General features: G+C 39.2%; 1 protein-coding gene across 19 annotated transcripts in view; it reads right to left on the reverse strand.

Annotated features, from left to right (window-relative positions):
- adgrl2a (adhesion G protein-coupled receptor L2a) overlaps positions 1–17,482 on the reverse strand; it is a 201,169-nt gene that overhangs the window by 80,121 nt on the left and 103,566 nt on the right. The window lies entirely within an intron of this gene.

Consider the following 17,482-nt stretch of genomic DNA (forward strand, 5'->3'; position numbering starts at 1 on the left):
TGTACCTATGACAAAAAATTACAGACCTCTACATGCTGTGTAAGTAGGAAAACCTGCAAAATTGGCAGTTTGTCAAATACTTGTTCTTCCCACTGTATATTTCACCTTTATTTAACCAGGTAAGCTAGTTGAGAACACATTCTGATTTACGACTGCGACCTGGCCAAGATAAAGCAAAGCAGTGCGACACAAACAACAAGTTACACATGGAATAAACAAGTGTACAGTCAATAACACAATAGAAAAAAAAGAAAGTCTATATACAGTGTGTGCAAATGGCGTGAGGAGGTAAGGCAATAAATAGGCCATAGTAGCGAAGTAATTACAATTTAGCAAATTAACACTGGAGTGATAGATGACCAGATGGTGATGTGCAAGTAGAAATACTGGTGTGCAAAAGAGCAGAAGAGTAAATAAAAACAATGTGGGGATGAGGTAGGTAGATTGGATGGGCTATTTACAGATGGGCTATGTACAGCAGCAGCGATCGGTTAGCTGCTCAGATAGCTGATGTTTTAAAGTTAGTGAGGGAAATATAAGTCTCCAGCTTCAGCGATTGTTGAAATTCGTTCCAGTTATTGGCAGCAGAGAACTGTAAGGAAAGGCGGCCAAGCAGGTGTTGGCTTTGGGGATGACCAGTGAGATATACCTGCTGGAGCGTGTGTTACGGGTGGGTGTTGTTATCGTGATCAGTGAGCTGAGATAAGGCAGAGCTTTACCTAGCATTGACTTATAGATGACATGGAGCCAACTTATAGATGTCCAATGACCCAACGCACAGCCCCAAACTGCCAAAGGTCTGCAAGGCTGTAATTGCTGCAAATGGAGGGTTATTTGGCGAAAGCAAAGTTTGATGGATACAATTATTATTTACAACCTTGTCAGCGCCTTGACTATACTTCCTGTTCATTTTGCAACTCATTCATGGAAAACAAGGACATTTCTAAGTGACCCCAACTTTTAAACGGTAGTGTACAGTATATCTTTCATCTATGCTGTGTGTTAAAAAAATAATAATTTCCATCTAATCGTATACAATCCACAGATTGCGAGTTAATTAGTATATTAGTAACTGACTGACCAGGTCTCTCCAAATCTCCCAACAATGCTATTTCTAGGGTCAATTTTAGATGAATATTCTGCTTTTTCAGCCATTCCTAAGCCTGAGACCAGAAACAGGCTACCTAAGGGAAACACCACAACAAATTGTCTATTGATTCTGTATCCTTGCAACCAAAAAATAATTCCGCAGAGATACAATGAATATTCAACATTTTGTTGGTGGCAAGAATTCTGTACAATCATTTTAGCTGAAAAGCACAAAGTCTTGAATCTTGCGTCGCTTTATATATCAACTCATTCACACCTTGCCATGGAATCAGTACATAAAAAATGTATTCCAAGCTATTTTACATTTTGTTTGGCACAGCTGTCAATATCCTGGTCCTCAAATGAAACTGGTATACTTTCCTATTCATTCTATTCAGGACTTGAACCACACAGTTTATAATATAGAGTATATACAGTATTTATACAATGGGTGGGTCTAATCCTGAATGCTGATTGGTTAAAACCGCATTCCAGCCAGTGTCTATTCCACAAGTTACCACCGGCTAAATCTACGATGTTATTTACTCTGTTCCATCTGACTGAAAAATCCACTGTCTCATCAGTCCAACCAGGCACTTAATCAACTTGATCTCCACTATAAAAAGCATCTAGACATTATCTCACATTAGACTAACATTTACTTTTCAACAGCGGAGATTTGTATAAACCTTGCTGTCACGAGAAAACAGCATAAACAAATGCAAATGCAGCTACTTTGCTGTTATTCTGGATTTTGGATTTTTTTATTTAAAATTTGTCAGTGTCAAGGTAGCCACTCATTTTTGTAATTTGTGTGGTATTAAAAAAGATTCAGCTACTGTAATGTCTTCTGTCATGTAAATTACGTACAAAGACACATTTTTTGGGGGGGACACTTAACAAATATGACTTATTTCAGGAAACTAGGCATATGTCGAACTTCACTACTTTAAAGGAGCAGTATTTGAACGTAAAAATGTATATTTTATCAAAATGTGTTGTTTTAAACATTTATGTGCCTTAATAAAAAACTTGTATTCCACCCATAAATACAAACAAAATTGTTAAATTACGAGACTAGTTGGTTTAGCCATGGAAAAAGTCAGGAACCTACCCACTAGCCATGATTGGCTGAGATCATGTAAGGGCTGGACATGCCGGGAGATGAGTTTGGATTGGTTTGCCATGTACAGATGAAGTCAGAAGTTTACATACACTTAGGTTGGAGTCATTAAAACTCGTTTTTCAACCACTCCACACATTTCTTGTTAACAAACTATAGTTTTGGCAAGTCGGTTAGGACATCTACTTTATGCATGACAAAAGTAATTTTTCCAACAATTGCTTAAATACAGATTATAACACTTATAATTCACTGTATCACAATTCCAGTGGGTCATAAGTTTACATACACTAAGTTGACTGTGCCTTTAAACAGCTTGAAAAATATAGAAAATTATGTCATGGCTTTAGAAGCTTCTGATAGGCTAATTGACATAATTTGAGTCAATTGGAGGTGTACCTGTGGATGTATTTCAAAGCCTACCTTCAAACTCAGTGCCTCTTTGCTTGACATCATGGGAAAATCAAAATAAATCAGCCAAGACCTCAGAAAAAAACATTGTAGACCTCCACAAGTCTGTTTCATCCTTGGGAGCAATTTCCAAACGTCTGAAGGTACCACGTTCATCTGTACAAACAATAGTATGCAAGTATAAACACAATGGGACCACGCAGCCGTCATACCACTCAGGAAGGAGACGCATTCTGTTTCCTAGAGATGAACGTACTTTGTTGTGAAAAGTGCAAATAAATCCCAGAACAGCAAAGGACATTGTGAAGACGCTGGAGGAAACAGGTACAGGTACAAAAGTATCTATATCCACAGTGAAACTAGTCCTGTATCGACATAACCTGAAAGGCCGCTCAGCAAGGAAGAAGCCACTTTTCCAAAACCGCCATAAAAAAATCAGACAATGGATTGCAATTGCACACGGAGACAAAGATTGTACTTTTTGGAGAAATGTCCTCTGGTCTGATGAAACAAAAATAGAATTGTTTGCAATAATGACCATTGTTATGATTGGAGGAAAAAGGGGGACGTTTGCAAGCCCGAAGAACACCATCCCAACAGTGAAGCACGGGGGTGGCAGCATCATGTTGTGAGGGTGCTTTGCTGCAGGAGGGACTGGTGCACTTCACAAAGTAGATGGCATCATGAGGGAGGAAAATTATGGGGATATATTGAAGCAATATCTCAAGACATTAAGTTAAAGCTTGGTCGCAAATCGGTCTTCCAAATGGACAATGACTCCAATCATACTGCCAAAGTTGTGGCAAAATGGCTTAAGGACAACAAAGTCAAGGTATTTAGTGTGGCCATCACAAAGCCCTGACCTCAATCCCATAGAAAAATTGTCGGCAGAACTTGAAAAAGAGGACTCCTTTTACACCAACTTATGTCAGGAGGAATGGGCCAAAATTCACCCACCTTATTGTGGGAAGCTTGTGGAAGGCTACCTGAAATGTTTGACCCAAGTTAAACAATTTAAAGGCAATGCTTATTCTGACATTTCACATTCTTAAAATAAAGTGGTGATCCTAACTGACCTAAAACAGGGAATTTTTTACAAGGATTACATTTCAGGAATTGTGAAAAACTGAGTTTAAATGTATTTGGCTAAGGTGAATGTAAACTTCAGACTTCAACTTTAGCAAGCTTCTGTCTATAAAGTGAGCTGTTCAGTATGTGTTGACAGTCCGTTCTACCGCAACATTTTTAAAAGATATAACTTTAGCCTTTTCAGAACTACAAGATTTTGCTACTTTTCTCAAAAACATTGATGCCCTGAATTTAGTAGGCGCAATCAACAGATACGTAGAAACAGGTGATGGGCTACTTTCAGCACATGCCACAATCAGTGTGAACCAGTGTGACTTGTCACAAAGCTGGACAAATAAGATGTGGCTACAAACGAGTTAAATGGTTCCAGTCTGCCGTGAAGCGCTCATACATGTAAGTGTCTAGCTACATTTTCAAGATATAAGTTTCCAATTTTGTCAGAAAAAAAGCATACTTTTAGTTAGCTAGCAAAGGTTAGCTTGCTGGCCCGCTAGCTAATGTTACCTACAGTAATATTATTCAAATCAGAAACCCATTTGTATTGCAAGACATAGCCTAATGTTAGCTAGTTAACATTGAACCTAGTTTGTTAGCTTTAGCTACCTGCAGATTCATACTACAGCTAAGACAATGGTTGTATTGGTAGTAGTATGAGTTGGGCATGTGCCGGTTCATTGTTTAGTTGGCTAGCTACCCAGTTAGCTACATGTCCAAACAAAAGACAAAAGACCGAGGGCAAACTACCTGCCCTCCAGGACACCTACACGCCACACGATGTCACAGGAAGGTCAAAAAGATCATCAAGGACAACCACCACCTGAGCCACTGCCTGTTCACCCCGCAATCATCCAGAAGGCAAGGTCAGTACAGGTGCATCAAAGCTGGGACCAAGAGACTGAAAAACAGTTTCTATCTCAAGGCCATCAGACTGTTAAATTCTGTTAAATAGCCATCACTAGCACATTAGAGGCTGCTGCCCTAAATTCATAGACTTGGACTCACTGGCCACTTTAATAATGGAACAGTAGTCACTTTAATAATGTTCACATATTTTGCATTACTTATCTCATATGTATATACACTGTATTCTATCCTATTCTACTGTATCTTAGCCTATGCCGCTCTGACATTGCTTGTCCAAATATATATGTATTCTTAATTCCATTACTTTAGATTTTTCTGTATTGTTGTGAAATTGTTAGATATTATTGTTAAATGTAACTGCACTGTTAGAGCTAGAAACACAAGCATTTGTGACCCGATTCAGGAAACTAGGCGTACGTCCCAAGTCACGGCTTCACAGGAGAAATGCCTTCTTGAACATGTGAACTTTCATGTGCCTTTATAACAAACTTGTATGCAATCTGTAAATACAAATACAATTATTAAATTACGAGCCTTGTTGGTTAATTAAGCCACAGAAAAAGATGGCAAACTTCTGACTAGCCATGATTGGCTGAGATAATGAGTGGGCTGGACATGTCGAGAGAGGAGTTGGTCTTCCATTGAAGGCTTATGTCTATTTGACCTCATGAGTCTTTGTTAGTAATCCTGTCGAACGCAGCTTTTTTTACGTATTGTGTAGTGGAGCTGCATAAGTGTTGCGCTCCACTTTCTGGAGGATCAAGTCCTTAAATCAGTGGATTAGAGTATGATAGCTAAAGAGATGGAGAAAACACACATCTCTGGATTACATCTTCAAACTAAGGGCATCCATGGCATGGCATTCCTGACAGGGTGAGGCGTCCATCATGCATGATGATGTATACAGGTAAGATAGCAAGCTACATTTTCAGATATTACACGTTATCTAATTTTGACAGAAAGTGGTTTCATTTCAAGCTAAAGTGTAGCTGGCTGGCTCCCTACCTGACATTATTATTCGTTTCCCAGAGCCATATGCTGTTCTAGTTAGAGCCTAATATTAGCTAGCTAACAATGAACATGGTTGGTTAGCTCCCAGCGCAGCAGCATTGTTGGCATTGTTCATTGTTGTTTAACTAGCTAAATTCAGCTGGCTCGTTAGCTAATGTTACGTGACGTGTATACAACACATGTTGAATATGGCCTGTGTCAGTAAACGTCTGCAAAAAAGTGTGCGCTCTGAACGTTCCGAGAGCAAAACAAGCTGGGAGGGGTTAAAGCTTAAAGGGATGTGAACGATGCTGAATGGGTGTAGACAAAGAGGATCTCTTCACTAGATAGCAAATCATTCAAAGGCGATTTTCTCCAAAAAGTGAATTTACAGCTTGATCAACTTTCAAAGCAGAATTACTTTCCCATTGTTTCTCAAATGCAGAGGATGATATACTTTTTCCTAGTCTCTACTTTTATTTAATGTAAAAAATCAAATTAAAATAAAATGTTGCTACGTAAGACCGAATCCAAGTGGTGAGTCACATTTCCCTACACCCGCAATAACATCTGCTAAACAAATGTGTATGTGACAAATACAATTTGATTTGATTTGTCTGGGGTGATTACGGTCATCGATTGTATTTCATGAACATGTGTACATGTCTAGACAAATGTGTCGTGTAAGCGTCATCTAAAAAATATAAAATATTTATGACACTTTCAGTTTTTGATATTGCTACTATGCTAGTACAAGTTTATTATTATAAAAATAAAATCAACTTTATTTAAACAGGTAGGCCAGTTGAGAACAAGTTATCATTTACAACTGCGACCTGGCCAAGATAAAGCAAAGCAGTGCGACAAAAACAACACAGAGTTACAAAAACAAACATACAGTCAATAACACAATAGAAAAATCTATGTACAGTGTGTGCAAATGTAGAAGAGTAGGGAGGTAAGGCAATAAATAGTCTATAGAGGTGAAATAATAACAACTTAGCATTAACACTGGAGTGATAGATGTGCAGATGGTAATGTGCAAGTAGAGATACTGGGGTGCAAAAGAGCAAGAGGATAAATAACAATATGGGGGGGGATAAGGTAGTAGGGTGTGCTATTTACAGATGGGCTGTGTACAGGTACAGTGACCGGTAAGCTGCTCTGACAGCTGATGCTTAAAGTTAGAGAGGGAGATATAAGACTCCAGCTTCAGTGATTTTTTAATTAATTCCAGTCATTGGCAGCAGAGAACTGGAAGGAAAGGCAGCAAAAGGAAGTGTTGGCTTTGGGGATGACCAGTGAAATATACCTGCTGAGCACATGCAGCGGGAGGGTGTTGCTATGGTGACTAGTGAGCTGAGATAAGGCGGAGCTTTACCTAGCAAAGACTTATAGATGAACTGGAGCCAGTGGGTTTGGCAACGAATATGTAGTGAGGGCCAGCCAACGAGAGCATACAGGTCGCAGTGGTGGGTAGTATATGGGGCTTTGGTGACAAAACGGATGGCACTGTGATAGACTACGTGTTGGAGGCTATTTTGTAAATGACATCGCCGAAGTCAAGGATCGGTAGGATAGTGAGTTTTACGAGGGTATGTTTGTCAGCATGAGTGAAAGAGGCTTTGTTGCGAAATAGGAAGTAGATAATAGATTTAATTTTGGATTGGAGATGCTTAATGTGAGTCTGGCAGGAGAGTTTACAGTTGAACCAGACACCTAGGTATTTGTAGTTGTCCACATATTCTAAGTCAGAACCGTCCAGAATAGTGATGCAAGTCGTGCAGGTGGGTGGGTTCTGGCAGCAATCGGTTGAATAGCATGCACTTATATTTACTAGCATTAAAGCAGTTGGAGGCCACAGAAGGCGTGTTGTATGGCATTGAAGCTTGTTTGGAGGTTTGTTAGCCCAAGAAGGGCCAGAGGTATACAGAATGGTGTCGTCTGGGTAGAGGTGAATCAGAGAATCACCAGCAGCAAGAGTGACATCATTGACATACAGTGGGGAGAAGAAGTATTTGATAACCTGCAAAATCGGCAGTGTTTCCTACTTACAAAGCATGTAGAGGTCTGTCATTTTTATCATAGGTACACTTCAACTGTGAGAGACGGAATCTAAAACAAAAATCCAGAAAATCACATTGTATGATTTTTAAGTAATTAATTTGCATTGTATTGCATGACATACTGTAAGTATTTGATACATCCGAAAAGCAGAACTTAATATTTGGTACAGAAACCTTTGTTTGCAATTACAGAGATCATACGTTTCCTGTAGTTCTTGACCAGGTTTGCACACTGCAGCAGGGATTTTGGCCCACTCCAGCCTAACTGGTGCTTTCATCGGGACAGAGATGTTAGCCAGGAGTAGCCACTCGGATAGCAGCTAGCTAGCTGCGATGATCTGGTTTAAAGGTTCAGAGCTTGCGGTAGGAATCTGGAGATGTGGTAGAGAAAAAGCAGTCCGATATGCTCTGGGTTGATATCGCGCTGTGGAGACTGGCAGGAATCGACTGGACTGAGGCTGGCTGATGTCCGAGTTAACGGTGAGACCATCCAAGTACTATAATTGTACCGTTTACACCTTCTGTATCCTGTGCTTGTGACAAATAAACTACCACATGTGAATCATTAAAGAGATGGGTATAAGGCTTAAGAGGGTGTGAACGATGCTGAATGGGTGCAGACAAAGAACAGCTCTCCAGTAAGTGTACCAAAACATTCAAGGACCATTTTCTCAAAAGTGGGGTTACAAGTTTATCAACTTTCAAAGCAGAATTACTTTCCCATTGTTCCTCAACTACAGTGTATGATATACCATTTTCTAGCTCACATATACCATGTTCCCCATGTTCACCACTTGAGCTTATGCCACATCGCAAATGTTATTATCGGTTTATTATAAAAGGGCCTTTTTCTTCAACAGTAAATTTACCCAACATCGAATTGCATCTTGGTTGAAGGATTTGTTCACAGAAAATGATGGTGTTTGGGGTAATAAAAAAACAAAGCCCTGGGCCCTATTCCGGCCCTGATACTAGGAAACAATGTATTACTAGTACAATTTTAAATATTAACATAATAATACTATAAATTAGTATTTAAAATCTGACCTAAAACTCTATATCCTTGCAGGTCCAAAAATGTTGGGGAGGGGTCTCAGTTAAACATTTCTGTACAGACAATCACCCACTTGAGCTGCCTAATTGCTTGCAGCTGGCTATTCTAATTGAGCTACAGCAGTCCTAGGGCTATTTTCATAAAATCATGGCGCTCATATAAAACCCGATATACAAATAACTCCTAGTGCCAACAAGATCCATCAGTCATTGCGTCTATGTGATACTCTACAAGACAGCAGTTCATTATGTTGCGAACCGTTTTCGATTACAGGAGGGTTTACTTAGATGATGTGCTTTCTTATCTCAGATTAGTTGTGGAAAAACATAAAAGAAAGTAATGCCGGCTGTGGGTCCTAAACATATGATTGCGACATTATAAGAGAGAACATACATAATTGTATGCCAATTGTCCCACATATGGAGTTTTTCAGCTCATTTCAGCTCAAAAAAGGGCAAAGAACAGTACCCCATTTTGACTTGTGGAAATGTAGAAGATCAGATCTCCTGGCTATAACACTGACTTTGCATTCTAATACCCAGTGAAGATCATTATATGTTTTGAAGATAATTGATGTTGGCTGCTTAGGCATTGTTTCATTGGATTTTCTTTCCATATTTCCTAAAAATGTGATATAACACTAAAAGCTTCATTTTTTTGACTTGGATCATGAGTAAAATCATGCAGTATATGATTTGTTTTATTACAATTTTGAACCAAACGTGACCTTTGTCCTAAGGATGTGGGACATTGACCTTCAGTAAATTTATGAATCAATTATTTTACTTCCCTTCATCTTGTAGTTATAACACAGAAGTTTATTTCAAGAAACAATAATCCCCAAGTCTACCAGTTCTGACTACATTTTGTCCCTAAAGGCAATATCCACTTGATGTGACATAATTCTGGGATTAAACAAAGAGTCAGCATTTGGGCACTATTGCGCTGGGAAGGGTTCTCTTGCAATGAGGAAGTACAGAAGACATGGCTGGAGCACATGGCCTGGACAGATTGCAAACTTCATCAGAAATATTTAGCAAAATATTCCACTCTGCCATTGAAATTAAAGGGGTCAGTTTAATTAGTCATTTGGTGTAACGCCTTTTGAACATATGAAAATAATTCATATGTTTTTTAACAATTTAAGTATAAAATGCAATGAAAACATGTTGTGGTGAAATCATATGGAAGGCTTACTGTTAAAAATAAGGCCCTAAATAGACCATAAAGCTTGAGATTTCTAACTGTGTGACAGCTTACTTTTTCCTTGCTGTGACATGAAAATGGTGTCACACCTGAGGAAATACAGTAGCTGTCACTCCAGGGGACATAACCAATTAATACATTTCTATAATAAACTTTTTTAAATCTATTTTTCATCAAATAACACGTATTGGCATTAGATTTATTTGTATCCTTTTAAGTGGTTATGAGTACAATATGTATATACTGTATTACTTCTCCCACACATGGTTTCTCGCTCTTGGAGGGTGACCATTCCTCTGGTGACCCTTGAGTCAGTCTCTGCCCTCTGGGGAGGGTCAAATTTGTTTTACCTCTCCCTAGTGATGATGCAGGTAGATACAGTGCCTTCAGAAAGTATTCACACCCATTGAATCTTTCCACATTTTATTGTGTTACAGCCTGATTTCATGTCACTGACCTACACAATTTCCCCATAATGTCAAAGTGGAATTACTATATGGTTTTTGAAATGTTTCGAAATTAATAAAAAATGAAAAGTTGAAATGTCTCCAGTTGATTAGTATTCAACCCCTTTGTTATGGCAAAACTACAATTATTTGTATTTGTATTACCTTTATTTAACTAGTCAAGTCAGTTAAGAACAAATTCTTATTTACAATGACGGCCTACCTTGCCAGACGCTGGGTCAATTGTGCGCCTGCCCTATGTGCCTCCCAATCACGGCCGAATGTGACTCAGCCTGGATTCGAAACCAGGGACTGTAGTGACGCCTCTTGCACTGAGATGCTGCGTCACTCGGGAGCCCAAATAAGTTTAAGAGTAAAAATGATGTAACAAGTCACATAATAACTTTCATGGACTCACTCTGTGTGCAATAAGTGTTTAACACGACTACCTCATCTCTATACCCCACACATACAGATAATTGGAAGGTCCCTCAGTCGAGCAATGAATTTCAACCACAGATTCAACCACAAAAAAACAGGGAGGTTTTCCTATGCCTCATAAAGAAGGGCACCTACTGATAGATGGGTAAAAAAACAGACATTGAATATCCTTTTGAGCATGGTGAAGTTATTATTTACACTTTGGAAGGTGTATCAATACACCAAGTCACAACAAAGATACAGGAATCCTTTCTAACTCAGTTGCTAGAGAGGAAGGAAATTGAGGATGGCTCAACAACATTGTAGTTACTCCACAATGCTAACATAGAGTGAAAAGAAGGAAGTCTCTGCAGAAAAAAAAAGAAAAAAAAGCTAAAACATGCATTCTGTTTGCAATAAGACACTAAATTAAAACTGCAAAACTTGGGGCAAAGAAATCAACTTTATGTCCTGAATACAAAGCATTACATTATGGTAAAAGCAACATAACACATCACTGAGTACCACGTAATATTTTTAAGCATGGTGGTGGCTGCAACATGTTATGGGTATGTTTGTTGTCGGAAAGGACTGGGGAGTTATTTTTGGTGATAAACAGACACTTGGGAGACAAATTCACCTTTCAGCAGGACAATAACCTAAAACACAAGGCCAAACATACACTGGAGTTGCTTACCAAGATGACATTGAATGTTCCTGAGTGGCTTAGTTACAGTTTTGACTTGGCAAGACCATAAAATGGCTGTCTAGCAATTATCAACAACCAACTTGACGGAGCTTGAATAATTTTTTAAAAGAATAATGTACAAATATTCTATAATCCAAGTGTGCAAAAGCTCTTAGAGACTTACCCAAAAAGACTCACTGCTGTAATCACTGCCAAAGGTGATTCTAACATATACTGACTCAGGGGTGTGAATAGCTATGTAAATGAGAAATTTCTGCACTTAATTTTCAATACATTTGCAGAAATGTCAAAAAACATGTTTTCACTTCGTCATTATGTGGTATTGTGTGTAGATGGGTGAGAGAAAAACATATTTAATCCATTTTGAATTCAGGCTGTAACAAAACAAAATGTGGAATAAGTCAAGGGGTTTGAATAGTTTCTGAAGGCACTGTATTGGGGTGGGCTGTGTTGCTCCCATTCCTGGTCCTCACTCCCTGCATTAGACCATCCATCCCCTTGGTCCCTCTCTGTCTGTCTAACCAGTTTCACTCCTCTTGACCGATTGTTACGTGATCCACCCTGGGAGGGCCCCCATCAGCCGTGCATTTTTTAGAGATTTCCCCACTGCTCTCCAACACGCTCGGCCTCATGCCGAGCGAGACCCAGCGTCCATCTCAGTGGTCCTCCCATAGCGTTTCCGATTCAGGGCATGGCACACCTAGGCAGCGTGCCTGGGGGGAGGGGGAGGATCCTTTTACGCACTGATGCCAGAGAACCATTATGTTTCTCAAACCCTGTCGTTGACTGTTATGTGCTATACTCCAAAAACCCTCCAATAGAACACCTCTCGAGCGGCTTCGGCTGTGGGTAGGTCGGGGCCTCCCACTCGGTGTCCACAAGTGTGCTTTGGTCTCATCAATCACTGGAGGACTGGTCCCTGCGCTTCGCTGTGTGCCCAGGTAAACCTCAATGTTGCAGGGTTGATCCTAGTTGATCCTGCCAGCATTTTCTATCAAATCAAATGTGCGCCGAATACAACAGGTATTGATATTTCCGTGAAATGCTTAATTAGAAGCTCTTAACCAACAATGCAGTTTTAAGAAAATAATTACTAAATAAACTAAAGTAAAAAAAAAAAAAAAAACATAAAAATACCAATAACGAGGATATAAACAAGGGGTACCGAATCAATGTGCAGGGGTACAGGTTAGTCAAGGTAATTGAGGTAACATGTACATGTACAGTAGTTAGGGTTAGAGTGACTACGCATAGATAATAAACAGCGAGTAGCAGAAGTGTAAACAAATGCAAATAGTTCAGGTAGCCATTTGATTAATTGTTCAGCAGTCTTTTGGACCTAGACTTGGTGCTCCGGTACCACTTGCCGTGCGGTAGCAGAGTGAACAGTCTATGACTTGGGTGATTGGAGTCTTTGGCAATTTTTTGGGCCTTCCTCTGACACCGCTTAGTATAGAGGCCCTGGATGGCAGGAAGCTTGGCCCCAGTGATGTACTGGGCCATACGCACTACCCTCTGTAGAACCCTACGGTCGGATGCCGGGCAGTTGCCATACAAGACGGTGATGCAACCGTTCAGGATGCTTTTGATGGTGCAGCTGTATAACTTTGAGGATCTGGAGACCCATGGCAAATATTTTCAGAGGGGGAATAGGTGTTGCCTTCTTCACATACCAAACATTAAGCTATGCATGTCCAAAGATTACGCCGGTTTGTACAGTGAAAGTGTGAATGGCTCATTAAATCAGCTATGGTTCGATTAATCGCTCCAATGTTACTTGGATAACTGTGGCAATTCTAGATGTGAGATACTGTGCTGAACTTTGGGAATGCATACATTTAGCAGACCCAAAACCTATTTTTACATTGAAAGAGCAGGTCATTTCCATGTAAAGGACCCATCAAATCAAAGAAAAAATTATGGAATTTATACCAAATTTAACCATTATCCATCCTAAAAATGTGAAATAAACAAAGGCTTAGATTTCTTGTCAAACAGATGGAAAATATTTGACCAGAAAAAGTCTTAAAAAAGATTAGAAATACATCAAAACACAATAATGTTGAAGTAAAGACCCCTGCCAACTATTATCAACACATATTTAGTTTTGGATCCATTTTTCTGCCTTCTGTAAGTTTAAGAAACATTGCCTTATGCCTTGAAATTCCATTACCAAAAACCCACATATTTTAAAGATATTTTCTAAGGATAATGAAAGTTCACAGAAGTAACAAGTAAAGGTAGACCTATCAATTAGTTGTAGTGTTTTTGTTTATGAATTATTAAGTGATTAAAACTCAAATTTCCCCCTAAAAATCGGTAACTGAATTTCTGCAATTGAATTGGCTACAATAAGAAATCACAGTAGTCACAAACCACAGCTGAGTACATAGGTTTGGACAGTACTGCACAGCACAGTAAAGAAAAGTAGAGTATAATTCAGTTTTTTTTGTAAAATGTTCAGTGCAATTTGTTAAAAGTAGTCCTAGTGCATATAGTTGTATGGTTTGTTAAACTTTTAAATCAATGGTTTTGTTTAGCATACATTTTAAGTGAAGGGAGTCTCTGTTACTGTGGAATTGCCCCGCATTTCATTAATGCCTTGTGATCTTGGGTGCTAATTCAAGCTGTCCCTAATGATAGAATTATGAAAATGATTTGTTTTGCATTCATCCATTAATAAGTTATGCAGCAAACAATATGTTATTATAGTGTGAAGACTAGATAAAAGAAAACATACTACTAAATCCTAACTTCAAATACATTTATTTTCCGTGGCTTTCACATGAAGCATGCATTGATGTCAATGGAAGATTTTCACAAAATATGTTATCCAGTGTTAGTAGTTGGCTCAGCGTGATACAGTTGTGCGAATGGTCAGAATATTATTATAATTTTTTTTCCATTAATTGTCTCTGACTGGCATGAGCTGGTTTTAAACATACAATAACCATTTCATCCAAAACATGCTACACTTTTATGGACAAGCTGTGCATTAAAAACAAAGCAAAATAGATCAAATATAACGTCAATGCAACCAAAAGCAGTCACTCGCTAATACAGTATACTCGCTGATGGAAGCCAGCTAGTTTTTTCAACACTATCACAATAGAGGGTCATATTCTCATAGACACCTTTGTAAAGTCTGTGGAACCATTGCCTTTATTCTAACGAGATGCACCCTTTTCACAATATTGTGCCGACCCCATGTGTACTCTGCTAGCTCGAACATTTTATTTTCATATGGCCCATTCCAGCAACGATGGTGGATGTTTAACCAGGACCATGCAGTCAGAGGAGTTTGGCTTGGTTTGGCAGGCGTGAAAAGGCTATTAGAGGCTTGGGTGAAAAGATGTTGGAGAACGTCTAAGGACAATGTTTGATCCAGTGGGCAATTTCTCTGTGACTATATGTCTGAGCCTGTGTACTACTCAGCAGGGTCAAACACATGGGGTATTAGAAACCTCTCAGGCCGGATCAACCGTGGGAGTCAGCTATGTGACTTCATCAAATACGACTTGACATTAACCCCCCTGAATACAACGGCAACTCTGTTTTATTTCATTATTTCTTATTTCCCCAGACAGATTTGCCAGAGTTGCTGACAAGCCTCAAATGATCCAATATCTTGGGTTGTGGCGCTCGTACGTCATGCCATCCCATGCACTTTGTCTCACTGCAACCCTGTGTGACAGGACCTTGTGTATTAAGATGCACATCTATACTACGGATTGTTTACTGAGGTGTGCAGCTGTTCATATCTATTCCAGCCACATTCAAGCAATGCTTTGTGTAGTCAGAGAAAGTGCTTACTATTAGAATATTAGTCCATTTTTTATTATGAAAATCAGTGTATTGCTAAAAAGACTATCCTGAGCCCTATACTACGGATATAGTTTGAGGAATTAGCGAGGAAACTTTGGTCAACTCAGAGTTCAAATTGGGATAACCGGTACCACGAATGTGGCTCACCTTTTAGCCAGGAAAATTTATATGGCAACGAATCCTTCAGAACTAACCTGCTCCAGGGTAGGCTAACTCAGGGCTAACTACATTCATCCTGAAAGAAGAATCTAAGCAGCAAGGTGAAGAACAATTAAATCAGATTCACTCCATCTTGCAAAGATAGCGTCATCATCCACTTAATTTGAGGAAAACAATTGATAGTAATGTTAACATACCTATCACATCACACATTAAACTTAGTTTTTCACAATTCCTGACATTTAATCCTCCTAAAAATTCCCTGTTTTAGGTCAGTTAGGATCACCACTTTATTTTTAAGAACGTGAAATGTCAGAATAATAGTAGAGAGAATTGTTTATTTAAACTTTTGTTACTTTCATCACATTCCCAGTGGGTCAGAAGTTTACATACACTCAATTAGTATTTGGTAGCATTGCCTTTAAATTGTTTAACTTGGGTCAAACATTTCGGGTAGCCTTCCACAAGCTTCCCACAATAAGTTTGGTGAATTTTGGCCCATTCCTCCTGACTGTAATGCTCGTCGTCGGTGGAAGGACGAGTGGACCAAAGCTCAGCGTGGAAAGTGTTCATGATATTTATTTTCAAGAAACACTCAAAAAATAACAAATCAAAAAATGAAAGCGAATAGTTCCTTCAGGCACAAACACTGGACAGAAAATAACACCCCACAAAACCCAAAAGGAAAATCACAACTTATATATGATCCCCAATCAGAGACAACGATAGACAGCTGCCTCAGACTGGGAACCACACTCGGTAAAACAACAAAGAAATAGAAAAAATAGATTTTCCCACCCGAGTCACACCCTGAACTAACCAAACATAGAGAATAAATAAGGATCTCTAAGGTCAGGGCGTGACACTGACTGAGCTGGTGTAACTGAGTCAGGTTTGTAGGCCTCCTTTTTCGCACATGCTTTTTCAGTTCTGCCTACAGATTTTCTATATGATTGAGGTCAGGGCTTTGTGATGGCCACTCCAATACCTTCACTTTGCTGTCCTTAAGCCATTTTGCCACAACTTTAGAAGTATGCTTGGGGTTATTGTCCATTTGGAATACCAATTTGCGACCAAGCTTTAACTTGGTCGCAAATGTCTGATGTCTTGCGATATTGCTTCAATATATCCCATAAGTTCCCTCATGATGTCATCTATTTTGAAAATTGCACCAGTCCCTCCTGCAGCAAAGCACCCCCACAACATGATGCTTCCACCCCCGTGCTTCACGTTTGGGATGATGTTCTTCGGGTTGCAAGCCTCCCCCTATTTCCTCCAAACATAATGATGGTCATTATAGCCAAACAGTTCTATTTTTGCTTCATCAGAGGACATTTCTCCAGCTGCCTTTCAGGTTATGTCGATATAGGACTCGTTTTAGTGTGGATATAAATACGTTTGAACCTGTTTCCACCAGCATCTTCACAAGGTCCTTTGCTGTTGTTCTGGGATTGATTTGCATTTTTTTCGAAGTACGTTCATCTCTAAGAGACAGAACGTGTCTCATTCCTGAGAGGTATGACGGCTGCCTGCTCCCATGGTGTTTCTACTTGCTTACTATTGTTTGTACAGATGAACGTGGTACCTTCAGGCATTTGGAAATTGCTCCCAAAAATGAACCAGACTTGTGTCTACAAATTATTTCTGAGGTCTTGGCTGATTTCTTTTGATATTCCCATAATGTTAAGCAAAGAAGCACTGGGTTTGAAGGTAGACCTTGAAATACATCCACAGGTACACCTCCAATTTATTCAAATAATTAGCCTACCGGAAGCTTCTAAAGCCATGACATCATTTTTGTGATACAGTGAATTATAAGTGAAATAATCTGTCTGTAAACAATTGTTGGAAAAAGGACGTGTCATGCACAAAGTAGATGTCCTAACCGACTTGCCAAAACTATAGTTTGTTAACAAGAAATTTGTGGAGTGGTTGAAAAACAAGTTTAAATGACTCCAACATAAATGTATGTAAACTTCCGACTTCAACTGTATGTATCCTATTCGACTGTATCTTAGTCTATGCCGCTCT

The sequence above is a fragment of the Oncorhynchus mykiss genome, chromosome 4, assembly GCF_013265735.2.
Source record: "Oncorhynchus mykiss isolate Arlee chromosome 4, USDA_OmykA_1.1, whole genome shotgun sequence".
NCBI lineage: Eukaryota > Metazoa > Chordata > Actinopteri > Salmoniformes > Salmonidae > Oncorhynchus > Oncorhynchus mykiss.